The sequence below is a fragment of the Pinus tabuliformis genome, chromosome 7 (genome assembly GCF_031772625.1).
Source record: "Pinus tabuliformis cultivar Carrire ecotype Pingquan chromosome 7, CPIR1, whole genome shotgun sequence".
Lineage (NCBI taxonomy): Eukaryota > Viridiplantae > Streptophyta > Pinopsida > Pinales > Pinaceae > Pinus > Pinus tabuliformis.
Window position 1 is genome coordinate 1507040367 of NC_142293.1, and position 14982 is coordinate 1507055348.

Here is a 14982-nt window from a genome sequence, read left to right on the forward strand (position 1 = left end):
ACGAAGAAACAAGCACTAAATTGATTTTGTTAAGTTAAAAGACCAGTGCCTTATAAAATAAATGATTATTTATCAAATGCTGCAGAGATATGAACTCATTAACAATCGTTTTACCATCAAACAACAGAGATTAACTTTAACCACATGCGAGATAATCTATAAATGCTTGATGACTTAATGATACTCCAACAATTAAAATTTCGAAAGATAAAGTGCTTCAACCACGTAAAAAGCTAACCAGAGATCACATTCATGTAGTTAATCTTCAAATGAACATTAAAGCATGTTTAAACATTAATTCCCACATCAAAATTTTAGCCTCAGTAGAAAAGATGAAACCTAAAAAATTCCCGAGCCAAGACTGAAATTGGCAAAAAATTTCTCAAAATATTTTTATATTTTTCAGATAAAACAAAACTTAAAACTAAATGAAACAAAAAAAAAAATCTAAATATTAAAATCTACACCTAAAAGATTTTTTTTTTTTTAAGAATAAAATAAACTAAAATCTTAATAAAAATAAAACTTAAAACTATTCTAAATTAAACTAAAATAAAACTTAAAATTATAAAAATCTATTCCTAAAATCTAAACAAATATGAATTTTTTTTTATGATTTTATTTATTTATTTAAATTTTATTTATTTTATTTTTAATTTATTATTATTATTATTATTATTTTTTTATGATCTTAAAATTCTAGATTTAAAATCAAAAAATAGAACGAAGCTAGAACTTAAGTATTAAAGAAAATGATCTAAACTAAGAACTATAATTAACTTTTTATTTTTATGAATTTTTTATAACTAAAACATAAAACAAAACAAAACTGAATAATCAACTTTAAACTACAATAAACGTAAGCCAAAAAAAAATATCAGAAACTAAGTAAAAAGGGAAAATCAAATTTTTATTTTTTTATTTTTTAAAACAAAATCAAATCTAACTTAATCAAAATCTAAAACTAAAGCGGAAACCCTTTTTTTTTTTTTATAAAACTAAAAATCAAAATTAAAACTTAAAAAAAAGGGAAAAAAATAGAAGAAATGAGACGGACTTTTAAATTTCTAAACTATAAAGAAAAGAATCAATTCTAAAGAAAAAACTTTAGCCTAACTTAAAACAACGCATATGCATCCATAAATAAAACAACTTACCTACGTTAACTCTATGAAATCAAAACATACCAGAACTGAAAAGCTTGTTTATTTGCACAGGTTTGACGTGAGCAGCACACTGTGGATTTGGATTTTCGCTGTACGGAGCTCGACGGCCAGTCAATGGACAGCGTGGAGATTGGTTGAGCGGAGGAAATGGAGTAATGGTTTGATGCACAGCGCAGATTGTTAGAGGGGCAGCGGAGAAGGGAATCACGTGGAAGAGGACGGCAACAAAGGAAAGCACGCAGTTTATGGAGCTGGCTGCAATGATGTCTGCACAGTTTTGAGGTAGCGTAGAGCTGCCAGAGGAGCTTGCAGGTTGGACAGCGTGAGGGATTTTGAGGGACGTGGGCAGCGTTTATGCAGAGATGATATGGCTGTGGAGAACAGAGCTGCGTGAGAGAGATAAAAGCCAGCGAGTGGGCAGCTGCAAGAAAAATTTGTGGATGATAACGTGCAAGAAGAAACCTGTGTGGGAAATTGATGGGGAGCTTATTGCAGGCCCAGGGCAGCACATAAAAAAAATTTCGAACAAACTTCCTGTGAATAATGAAACCCCAGACAGCAGAAAATGGATCGGAAAACCCTCTTAAGATTCACCAGGGCTCTTAAAATTTTGAATCAGCTGTTTCAGATTTGTCTGAATGAAACCCTGAGATATTTCTCAAAACCTGTACCTGCAACCTGCAATGGGAAAACAAAAACCCAGAAAATATATGCAAGGACTAAAAATAAAACCCTACAAACCAGCTACAAATTTACAGTATTTACAAATGAAAGCTCTTAAGAAGCCAGATTTATCAATAATCACAGTAATATTATCAGAATTTAATTTTAATGTAAAACGCTTCAAAAAGCCCTGCATGCATTCATAAAAAATATTTCGAATGATAAGCCCGGGATTAAGGACTGGCTGGGCTTTTTCAAAAAACACAACCCGAGAGTTGGCTGGTTCAGCCGAGAACTTCCCTAACGCCCGGTAATCTGAAAAAGGATTTCCTGCACAGCTTAAAATCAACCATTAACATAGAAGGAGAAAACAATAGTGAAAACCCGATCAAATGGAGATACCTGCCACTATATTTCAGAATCTAAACTATTATTCAAACCCCAAAGATCAGGCAAGATACTTGTGCCTAGATCAATCTTCATTAAGCTATCATCAATGGCTGAAAATAAAATTATGCAGAAAAAAATAGAACAATCTTACAGCATTTTCGGAAGAGTAACACCAGCAAGATTTTTAACCCCAAAGTCTTCCTTTATTGCACAAAAAAAAAATGACTACAAGAGAGCTTTCTTTAGCAGCAGACTCTAAGATCCTATTTCAAATGACCCCTAGCACCCTATTTAAAGGAAAAATTCCCAACAGCTAGTTCGAGTGATCCACGTCAAAATGATTTCGATCGTCGATGAGGATCAAGATATCTCTTAATCTCATCCGTCGAATTTTCAATGTATTAAAAAATTGAAATTCTACATTTATTTACTCAAAATATTATTATTTTATTATTTTTAGGTTTTTTACTTTATTTTTTATTTATTTATTTTATTTTATTTTTTATTTTATAAATTTTATTATTTTTTATTAAAAAAAAAAAAATTTAATTTTTAATTTTTAATTTATTTTTAAATGGATCCTCGAACTTAGCCTTTGGAAAAATCACCTAGGACCTAGGACTTAGGACTTATGAGGGGATTAAAACATTTTCTAACCCTCAAGACACTTTACATCATGACTTTTACAACTTTACATCTCAAGGGGGAGAACCCATTTGACATAGACCCTCATAAACCACCCAGTTCTGTGACACAACTATAATTTAGCAGATTAACACACTAGGATTTTCCTAAGATTCTAATGACAAAATCCATTCTGGCTTTGGGGTTAGGCTGAAGGAAAACTCTGTCGATCATGGATCGGTGAGACAAAAAACCTTCCGGAACGTAGATTATCACTAGAAAGTTAGGTCCACCTAGGCAATTTACATACATGACTCATATCTGCTAAGATTATTTACAATTCATACATGCAGACTGGGTTTACAACATAATGCGATCAAGTCGACGATGACTCTCGAATGGCACGGACATGTCGATCAAGCGCTATCCCTTTTGCGAAAAAGGTGGGTGTACTGCTATGGGTAGTTGACCGGTAGTGGTCAACACACCGGATTCTCTGATAATCAGATCCCACTCTGGTTGTCGCAGAGGATCATGGTGGTATCCAACACATGTCCAAATAGCTCACTGAAGAGCTTTCTCAACCAGACAGCTTCACAAGAGGCCATACTAGCAGTTATGTATTCGGCCTCGATGGTGCTCAGGGCAATCGATTTTTGCTTCTTGCTCATCTAGGACATTGAAGTAGAACCCAAATAAAAACAACATCCAAAAGTGCTCTTGCGATCCACCACACTTCTAGCCCAATCAACATCAGAATAACCATGCAACCTCACATCTCCGGCAATGTATCTCAGTCCATGAGTGATTGTGCCCCGAAGATATCTCATAAGATTCTTGGCACCAGTCCAATGTATATGATGAGGCTCAACCATGTATTGGCTCAATGTGTTAACTGCAGAAATATGTTCGGACGAGAGTTCACCAAGAACATCAGTGCTCCTATGAGTTGACGATACTCAGAAGCATTTCCCAATTCAGGTCCAGTAGCACTACCACATAACTTCTTATAGTTAAGTTCCATCAGAGTAGTCACAGGCTTGCAGTGCACCATCCCAAATCTTTCCAATATCTTCACAACATATTTTCCTTGAGAGAGGAAAATTTCACCTAGCTTTTGCTAAACCTCCAACCCTAGGAAATAGTGTGTCGATCCTAGGTCCTTCATCTCAAATTCAAAAGCCAACTCCCTCTTACATTAGTGAATGAGAGGGTTTGCACCTGTCAGAAAGAGGTTGTCCACATAAAGTACCAAAATGAGAGGTTGTCAACCTTAAAGTAAAGGTTTGGATCGGCTTCACTTCTAGTGAATCCCAACTTCATCAGATAGCTATCAATCCTCTCATACCAAGCCCAAGGTGCTTGCTTCAACCCATAGAGAGCTTTCTTGAACCTGCATACATGTGTCTGGCGATCTTGAACTTCAAACCCCTCAGGTTGTTCCACATAGACTTCGTCCTTAAGTGAACCATGCAAGAAGGCAATCTTGACATCCATCTGGTGCAGATTCCATCCCTGCGAGGCAGCAAGGGCTATAATTGAATGGATGGTGGTGTAGCGAGCAACGGGTGCAAATATCTCATCATAATCTACACCTTCCTTTTGAGAGAAGCCTCAAGCAACAAATCTGGCCTTGAACTTCTCAGCACTTCCATCAGCTCCATGATTGATCTTGTAGAGCCATTTACAGGTGACAACAAATTTGTCCTGGGGTCTAGGAACTACATCCCAGACATCATTCTTCATAATTGACTTGTACTCTTCGTTCATAGCATCCTTCCATACTTGTTGCTTCACAACTTCTTCAAATGAACAAGGTTCAGACTGAATAATGGTGCTCATAGCAGTTAAGTAACCTTGGTACCTATTAGGCTTCTTGCTTTCACGAAATGTCCCCCTCTGTGCAACATGTCTCTCAGCATCTTCGAGAGTTTCCCTCAGCCATGAGGGTCTCCTTGGAGGAGGAGGGCTCATGAGGAGGAGGATCAATAGGATCCATAGGTTCATCAACATCAGACATCGTTTCGTGACTTTCGTCCTCTTTTTTGCCCTGATTTCTTGTGTCAGCTTCTTTGGCCTTCCTTAGGATAGGAAAGTCATTGATCTTCCTGAGGGCCATATCTTCGTCGAAGGTGACATCATGACTTATCTCAACTTCCTTTTGACCAACCACATAAATTCTATATCCCATGAATTTTCACTATAGCCCACAAAGATTCCTTTCTTCCCTGATGCACCCAATTTGCTTCTTTTCTCTTTCGGCACATGAAAATATATGGGACTTCCAAAAATTCTAAAATGAGAGACATCGAGTTTCTTACCAGTGAACATTTCTTCGGGAGTCTTCGAGTCCAATGCTTGATGAGGGCATCGGTTTTGAACATACACGACAGTATTTGCAGCTTCAGCCCATAGAAACTTCGGAAGGCCTTGATCATGAAGCATGGCACGGACAACTTCTACAATAGAGCGATTCTTCCTTTCAGCCACACCATTCTGCTCGGGAGTGTATGGCGTTGTAGTCTCCCTCTTAATGCTAGCTTCTCTGCAATAATCTTGGAATTCATTGGATTCGTACTCGGTTCCATTATTAGTCCTCAATATCTTGATTTTCTTCTCGAATTGGTTTTCGATCAAGGCTTTGAAGTGTCGAAACTAGGTGAACACTTCATCCTTCTTTTTCAAGAAGTAGATCCAGGTGTTGCGAGAATAGTCATCCGTAAAGGTGAGATAATATAAGTATCTTCCCAAAGAGTTTATGGGCATCATACCAGATATGTCAGAGTGGATCAATTGCAATATATCTGTGGTCTTGCTATTACTTGAGGGGAATGGTCCCCTTGTAAGTTTTCCTTCGGCACATCCCGTACATACACCTTCATGCTCTACTTTGAACTCGGGCATACCTGTCACCATTTGTCTCACATCGGGAAGGTCCGTATAATGAAGATGGGAAAACCCCCGGTGCCATAGTTCAGATTGTAGAGATGTGTTGCAAGACATGGCTCCCAATGGACTTCCTCCAACTTGATACAAAGTTTCAACACTAAACCCAAGAGTAAAAGCATCTTTAAAATTTCTTTTCCAAACATGTACCTTTCTATCGATAAAAGCCACCTTGAATCCTTTGTCTTTCGTTGCCGAAATGGACACCAGGTTCTTCTTGAGATCAGGTACATATAGTACTTCTTGCAAATGAATAGTGTTACCTTGATTCAATTGAAGGGTAACATTCCCTACTCCCTTCATGGGATAGGTGGCATTGTCTCCAAGGATGATCCCCAAGTTTGCCTCCTTTTCTACCAGATTAGAGAGGGTTTCCTTGTATCCGGTGAAGTGCCTTGAGGCACCACTTTCAATTAGCCAATTTCCCAAAGTGTCTGAGGGAGACGCAGTGGAGAGGGTTGATATAAGATAGTACTCTTTTTGCTTATTTTTAACAACATTGGATTCTTCATACTTGGAGTTCCCTGATTTCTTGGAGGGTCGACCATTTCCTTGATGTCCCACATTCCTTTTTCCTTTGCCATTGGTCTTGCCATTCCTTTGATCGTTGTTGTTGAAGTTGCCCCTGGAATGATTGTGATCATCATCATGCGATGTGTCCCTTCTATTTGGACACTCCCTTGCATAGTGGCCAAACTTATTGCAAACAAAGCATCTTCCCTTCCTTCCATTTTTGAATCCCAATCTTCCTTGACTTTGCTTCTTTGAACCTGCGTCGTTCTTCCTCTTGGCATGAGTGGAGAATGCAGTGGGGTTTCTTCTATTAGAAGGCATTTCTTGTTCCACCATTCTAGTTTCTTCTTGAATGCATCTCGACATCAATTCTTCAAACCCTGGAATTCGATCATTGTTGAGTATAGTGGTTCTAAATACATACCACTCAGGTGGAAGTCCTCCAAGGGTGGTGAGAGTAAGTTCCCTGTCAGGAATAACTTCTCCAATCGAGAGTAGATCATTCTTGATCTCAGTAATCTTCAAGAAATAGGATTGAATATCCTCGTCCTTGCCCTTCTTAATATCCTTCAACTTATCTTGAGAAATAGAATTTTTTTAGCATTACTAACCTTGAACATGCTGACCAACCTATCGTAGATCTCCTTGGAGGTCTTCAATTTGGAGATGTAGGCCAGCAAATGCTTGTCAATGGAATCCATAATAATCTTCTTTGCTTTGACTTCAACCCTATTGTATTTGGTCTTTGCAGTAGCCAGTGCATTTGAAGGAGGTTCAGGGATTTTTCCCTGCACATAATCCATCACTTCTTTTTCTTCCAACGTCAAATCAAGAGACATCTTCCATCCATGATAGTCAGATTTATCATGGAGTTTGTCTTCAGCTGGGAAGTAGGATGAGGAACCCATTGAACCTTTTTTCCTTGTCCAACTGTCTTTGGTGATTGCTCTTTCACTCTTGCTTGGGCTTTGTCTTACATAAGCTCTGAAACCATGTTAATTTTAGGCAACAATGATATGCTCTATGCTTTAGAACAATTTTACCTCAATTTCTTTATTAGCCCAATATCAATATTTACATTAGCAATCACATCAACTTGATAGTAAAATGCAGATAGAAAATAAACATAAACAGTAGAATCCAAGCCAAAACAAGAAGACACAAGATGTGGCACCAACCAGGGACAAATCCCAATGTGGGGAAACGCTTGATCAAATCTTCTTTTAGTCTTCAACTATGTCACAAGTTTTGTCGAAATTTAACCTTGAGGTTTGAATTTTGGTGAACCTTAAAAAAAATTTGAGGTTCGGCGAACCTCATCGAACATTGACCAATCATAACTTCTTGTCGCAACTCAAGCTTGTAATTTATCCTTGCAGTGTCCATGTCTGTGATAGCATTTTTGATGTTTACTGATGTTGATTTTTTACTATTTTATAGTATAATTCATTTTAAATTAATATATATATATATATATATACGAACCTAATGACGAACCTCATCAAAACATTCGAACTCAAACCGAACCTAATCATTGTTGAACCCGGACTCAACCCTGAGCCATGTGACATTGGTCTTCAATAGTTCAACAGAGAGAGATAGTACAATTTACAAATCTAATAATTTATAACAGCAGCAAAAGAGCCCTAACCAGAAAAGTCAACGCTGGTCAACAACGCAGATTTGACCCTCAACAAGTTGGTCAACTTCAGTCAACTTCAAAACAGTCAAATTCAGCATAATCAAAGCTTGGTGAAACAACCCATCTGTGGTCAGCCCTAGCTGCAGTCAACGCTGATCAACAGTCAATGTTTAGCCTCGATTTCTGTGCCCAGAAATGCGGCCTGCCCAAACAGAGATAGCCTTCACAAAAATGCAGTCAAAGGAGGTCAATGCATGCTGGTCAACGTTTGGTCAAACTGTCCAGAAATGTGGCCTCCTGAAATTTTGCTCTCCTGAAATTTCGGCCTCCTAAAATTTCGCTCTATTGAAATTTTGGACATGTAGAGAGAGAGGCCCAGAAATCTGTACCCAATCAATGAGGAGAGAGAGAGAGAGAAGTGTGAAGATGAGTGTGTCCAAATGAGGCTAAGTCACCTTCTATTTATATGCAAAGTTGAGGATGAATAGATGTGACTGTTGGGCTTCTGAGCCTGCATAAGTTTGCTAGCCGACCTTGATAATTTGACCATAATCAAAATAAATTCATAACTTCATTTGTACATGTCAGAATCGGATGATCTTTAGATCAATCCTACACCTCTCGGAGAGAGGAATCCAAGAAAAATATCAGCTGTCATAAATAAGATGACCCATGTGGAGTTTGGCCCTAGTTGCCAATTTTAACATTTCTCTCTCATGCTATTAAGAAAATCAATCTATAAGTGACTGGACTATATATGCTTTGGCCATTTCCTTAATCTAATTTTCCCTCCTGGATATGTTCTTCAGTCTCCAACTGTTCCACTGTTCATCCTCTTCCACTTATGTTGGCTATCATGGTCGTCATGAACCTCCATCTGCCTCTCTGTTTTGATTTAACAAACTCCTATTTGATGATTAGTTATGTTTCCAGCAATTGTCATCAACCATTAGGTGTCTCATATGTTAGCACAGACCCGAGTAGGCATTCAACTGGATTCCAATTGACTGAGATTCTATGACCTCTAACGTAGCTCATCTGACCTGTTAATGCAGACCAGAGTGCATACATCAATTTTGGTGCATACTTCTGAATATTACAATTCACGATAGAACTATTTGGTACTTGGAAAATTTTCGGAGCCCCAATAACTTCCAAACTCCTTTTTTGGAGCAACTTTACATTGAATTCTACCAAGGATGCTCCTGCATCGATAACAGTATGGATTGGAGATGAAAAATTGATTCCATCCACTTGCTCACCTTCGATGAATGAAGGCCATCCAAAGTTAAAAAGCATTCACTGGCATTTTGTAAACCTTAGCCACTCTTTGAGTTTGGTACCATTCCCTTACTAAGAACTACCATGCCTTCTAGTGACAATGCAATGGATTCATCATATTAAATGCATAAAACTGGAGAAGAAAGTGTTATCAAGAAAGGAGCAACCATTTAATGAGCTAATTGTATACCATTTCCTAGGTTTATTCACTCCCAACATGCAGGAAGTGTTCATGAATTATTCTCTATTTAAGATGTTTGTGATCTTTATTACGGTACTGCTGTGAGCTTCTTAGGAATAGGAACTGAAAAAACATTCTAGGGTTTTATATTTACTAAAAGAGCTTTGGTACTAGATACAACCACCTCTGCAGTTCTTGGTCTTCATCTGCACCCTTTGTTTGTCACATCAAGTGAACAGAGTGGAATGTGTTTTATCAACACATTCTACAAGAGGCCTGCCAACAGCTTTCTTGGTTGCTGACATTTTGAAATCCTAATTAAACCCTGGTTTAAATAAAACTATACTGTACTTGTATTCATTTCAGTTAAAACCTGTCGATTGCAGAACATTTTTGTGCAAGAATTACTAAGATTGCAATTCAGTGGTTCCTAAGGCTGAATCTTAACTCTGAATTCAAATTTTGGTAGAATGTCTGCATATCAATCAATCAGGGACCTATGCTAACCTCTATGAAACTCAGACTAAAACTTCGTCATGGATGATTAATGAATAATAGAGCTTCTTCTTCATATTGAATCTATACTATTCTGTGCACTGTTGGCATTGGTGCATCATTTAAGATGCCCTCGTCTATTAAAACTGTACTAAAATTTGATCCTGACATTCGAACCTCCACACAAAACATGATCAATAAATGGTATCATGCATATGTTAACCAAACATGCTGCCCCATGTTGATTATTATGGGAATGTTAGTGGGGTGTTGAACAGCCAGGGAATCTTCATCCTCTTATTGCTTATCTATTACATTCTTTGGTGAGGGGAGCCAAAATATTTATTCTGGCATAGGGACTTTTACCCCTTTCTTATTGTTCGCAGGAGAATTCATAAGATGAATAATATCATCAAACATTTGCACTGGAATATCTACAATTAAAGGTTTGTCACCGCTGATAGCAGATCTCCCTTGAGGGAGGGTTTGAATTCCTCGTTAATCATTTTTCCTTTATGATGAATTGGAAATTAGTGAATTTAATGTTTTGGAGTACTGAAGAGAACATAATGGAAGACTCTGAAAAAGGACTTGTGATGCCAAACATGTCCTGCTTGATTTTCATTCAGTGAAAATAACCTGAAAGATTTTGCAGATATGAACTGGTATCAGGGAGTTCGGAATAATAAGGCTAAAGGCTTTCAATGTGGGTTGTGATTCAGAAATGAAGATGGTGGCATGTCAGGGCACCCAGTGGTTCAATTTCCCTAAGACATGGATAATCAGTTGGGGCTAGGTGCATGTCTTGGGTGATTTTGAAGAAGAGAACCTCCTACAATCCTACGAAGCTAATCATATATAGTTACGAGGTGTTTCAAACATTCTGGTCGATCGGTGTCATGGTAACTTTTGTTGAGTGGGACTGAATTCAGTTTTTGCAATTAGAGGTTTTTCCTTTTTTTCTTAGGGAATTTGCTTCTGGTCCATTAGTGTCACGGTAAATTCTGTTGAGGGAGTTTTTGAATTCTATTTTTGCATTGAAATTATGTATCATTGTATGGAGTGGAAGAGAGGGCATGCTCTGTTTTTTTTTGTTTTGCTTTTGGTCCATCAGTGTCATGGTAAATTCTGTTGAATGAGACTGGATTCCGCATTTGCAATTAGAGGTTTTTGCTCTTCTGTTTTTTTTAGGGCATTTGTTTCTAGTCCATTAGTGTTATGGTAAATTCTGTTGAGGGAGATTGTGAATTCTATTTTTGCAATGCTCTATTTATTAGCTTGAAGGGTTGCTTGGAATGTAAATAGTCATGTTTTTGATAGTTGCTGTTCATAACAAAAAAATTCATCGAGTTAAGGAAATCTGAAACCAAAAAGCATGGATAAAAGATAAACTACCTTGAAAATTCCCCATTCAGCAGATGGTTTATCTTACAAGGGTTGATGAGTAGTTGTTTCCATCAGTTTGAAACTTTGAAGTGTTGCTAGATGTAGTGCATCATGTTTTGAACACTTTCTAATGATAATAGGAAATGTTATTGAATCAGGAGATCTGTTAATTGTACTCCTAGAGAAAGAGAAACAATGTTCAGTTTGAATGGCCCCTATCAATGTGATTCATTGTCTTTTTGATACCTATCAAGAATGCTATAGAATGAGGAAATTTGGTATTGGAGGTCCTGTGTGGAAGAGAAACACTGTTAAACTGTCCAATGTAATAAGGTCTGATAGATCAATATGATCCAAGGGTAGGATAAAAAGGTAAAGGAAAAACAAGGCTTTTTCATCATTACTGATGAATATGGTAGGGGCAAGGATGGGAATTATCGAGCATAAATTTTTGTGTTTTCAGGATCTGGAGTTTCATGATCTGGATGGGTTACAGGTATTGAAATTCATATGACATGCACAAGCCAAAGCTCATATGGAACACCAAATTGATGTAAAGATTTAACATGTTCTTCTTTGAGAATATGTATAGATGACAAGGCACTCCGATTAAGTATAACAAAATTGGGAAACAGAGATGTAGAAACAAATGACTGCATCAACATTGGCTTCAATTTAGATTGAATCCAAATTGGGTACTGTCTAGGTCCAGTCCAGTCCAAAATTCGAAATAAAAGAATGAGGATTTGTAGCTCTAGCTATCAATATAATTATGTATTTCAAAATCTATGTAAAAGCATAGAAAATATGGGTGTGTTTATTACTGATCGATTAAGGAACCAGTAAAACGCATAACTAAGGGCAGTCGAGTGTACTAACGCACCCTCACCCATCGGAATGAGTGAGTGACCGATGGCGGCCAGATGTTGGCTCTTACACTAGTCATTATCGTCAAATGTATTTTCGATCTTTGCTCTCTGATTGGATAACATACAAGCACAAGAAATTATTTTTGAATAAGAACTGACAATTTGTTCTTTAAGATCACAGGCACAGATTTTTCCCTTAAAAAGAGTTTTCTTTTCATTCTTCACGTCATATGTCTAAGCTGCAATGTTTTATTGATCAGAGTATAAAAATTATATTAGAAAATGTGTGACCATTTTTCTTTGGAAGCCCTTTTATACTTTCTCTCAACGTGTTTGTCGTTTTTGTTAGGTGTGAGCTTGTTATTTCAGCTGGAGGCAAGACCGAGAAGCTCGCTTCAGGGTTACTGAAACCATTCCTTACCCATCTCAAGACAGCCGAAGAACAAATTGCTAAGGGTGGCTATTCTATCTGATTGGAATCACCATCTGGATCTAACCAACATGTCTCTTGGTTTACAAAAGAAACCATTAAAAGGTGTGTTTTTCTTAATAGTTAAATTTGAACACCATGTGGTTGATTTTGTTTGAATTTCTATGAAGGTTGTGGCAGATTGGCCTTTTTCAGTGGGTCTTATTTTCTCTGAATTGCTATCCAGGACATATCTACTTATATGGTCATAATATCAAAACTTTGCAGCTAAAGTGGCTTTGTCAGCGAATTGGGCTGCTAAACCAAGAACCTGCATTGTTTGCTACAACAATAACTGAAAATATACAATATGGAAAAGAGGATGCCAACATGGAAGAAGTTAAGAAGTTGAAAATGCACACATCTTTATTACCCTACTTCCAGATGGATACAACAATCAGATATGGGCACTACTTAACTTTTATCAAATATGCCATATTAATAAATCAACTTCATATGATGACCCAATATACTTGGACCATAACCTAATTTCAACCTTTCAGAGTGGCTGGGATTCACATCTGTTTGTAACTAAAATTTTATTCAACACATCCAATTTTAACTTTAGTTTTGTTGTTGTTGTGCATAGATATCACCCCTCTTTGAGATTAGTTTCAAATGAATGATTTAAACCACTGCAGTGATATTATCAAAGAAAACATTCAGAGAGCAAGCATGATATATTCTATTATAAATTGATTAGCACATCCGAAGATTTTGAAATTCCTTGTAAATCTTCTGTGCAGGTTGGAGAATGATGGGTTCAGCTATTTGGGGGACAAAAAAAAGGGAGTGGCAATAGCAAGAGCAATGTTAAAGAATCCTAAAATTCCTTTATTAGATGAAGCAACTAGTGCTCTTGATGCAGGTTCTGAAAGCATTGTTCAAGAAGCTCTTGATCATCTGATGATAGGAAGAACTGCTGTTGTTGTTGCACATCATCTCTCCACCAATAGAAATGCTGACATCATTGTTGTTTTACAACAGGGCCAGATTGTTGAATTAGGAAATCATGAAGAATTGCTTTCCAAATGTAGCAGCAATATATATTCAGAATTGGTTAAACTCCAAGAAATGGAGAAGGAACTAGAGTCTAGAGCATTTAAGGAATCAAAAAGGGTTGAGAAATCAACTAGCGCAGTTCCTTTTGGGATTATGCTTGCTTTCGTCTTTTATGGCTTGGAATTTTTATGCCTTTGGTCTTTGTGGGTTGTTCCTTTGAATAGAAGGAATATGCAATTGATGATCTAGTGAAGGCCAATAAAATCTCAGGCAGAATCCAGAACTAGCTTGAGATCATTATTGTTCTGTGCTACTTCAAATTGTGCAAATGTAAGTTACCACTGCTGGTGGAGAGCTTATTTGACTGCAGGTTCCTCAGGATTTTATTTGTTTCTCATGCTACTTTCTATAACTTCACCAAGCCGGAGACCATAACGCTTGTTTATGAAATTCACTTTTGTATTTTGGCTATATGACCATCATTTCATACCCATTCTTTGTTTTGACCGGTTTAATAAAAAAGGGAAGTCTATGAACAGAAATTGATAAATGTTCATGAAAATTAGAAAGTGTAATTTTCCCTAAAGAAAAAGGGCTTCCAAGAAACTGTAACAAGCTTGCACGATTATACTCAAATATTTGAGTCTCCATGAGCCTGAAAATTAGAAAGTGTAATTTTTCCCAAAGAAAAAGGGCTTCCATGAAACTGTAACAAGCTTGCACGATTATACTCAAATATTTGAGTCTCCGTGAGCCTATTTATTAGAGATTTGTAAAACATATAAGGGTTCTTCTCTGCAAATGTATACTGGAGAAACCATTTGTAATGCAAGCTGAAGTAAATGCTCGAGTGTATGTTCAGATTGATTGATTGCACGTGCTCCGTCATTTTCGAATGTTTATTTCGGTTATTGGACAGTGAATATCTTGTGGATTAATGTGTTACAACTTATACTTAGTGTTTTCATTTTCTATTTCAAATGAATGAAATGCAGTTAGCAGATATATTATAGACCATAATCAATTTAATAAAATATTAATATATGAAAAATTTAAATGATTATATACAAAAATCTTCATATTCCCTCCTACAGTGGTATCATTGTTTCCGAGAGAAACATCCTTCACATATAATTTCTTGCTTGGGGTTGGGAAGTGAACCTTCTTCTTAATGACCTGTAAAATGACATGTTGCTAGAATTGTTTTGGCAAATTTAAACTACCTGGTCATTAAAATGACATGTTGCTAGAATTGTTTTGGCAAATTTAAACTACGTCTTCACAAACAATAGTGAACATTTACATTAGATATCTGAAGGGTATAGATTCATAATGGAACAAAGAATTTGCCAAAC

The 14982-nt window shown here is 36.9% G+C and overlaps 1 protein-coding gene across 4 annotated transcripts in view; it reads left to right on the forward strand.

Annotated features, from left to right (window-relative positions):
* Nucleotides 1-14422, forward strand: part of LOC149253558 (uncharacterized) — a 28817-nt gene extending 14395 nt beyond the window's left edge. For 3 of the 4 annotated variants that reach the window (XR_016266216.1, XM_089456854.1, XM_089456855.1), the window contains exons 3-4: nucleotides 12506-12691; nucleotides 13372-14422. The gene's annotated coding sequence lies outside the window, so the exon portion shown is untranslated. Of the gene's footprint in view, nucleotides 1-12505; nucleotides 12692-12812 lie in introns of all 4 variants that reach the window. The other variant, XR_016266215.1, reaches the window with a different exon arrangement.
* The last annotated feature ends 560 nt before the right edge of the window (nucleotides 14423-14982 follow it).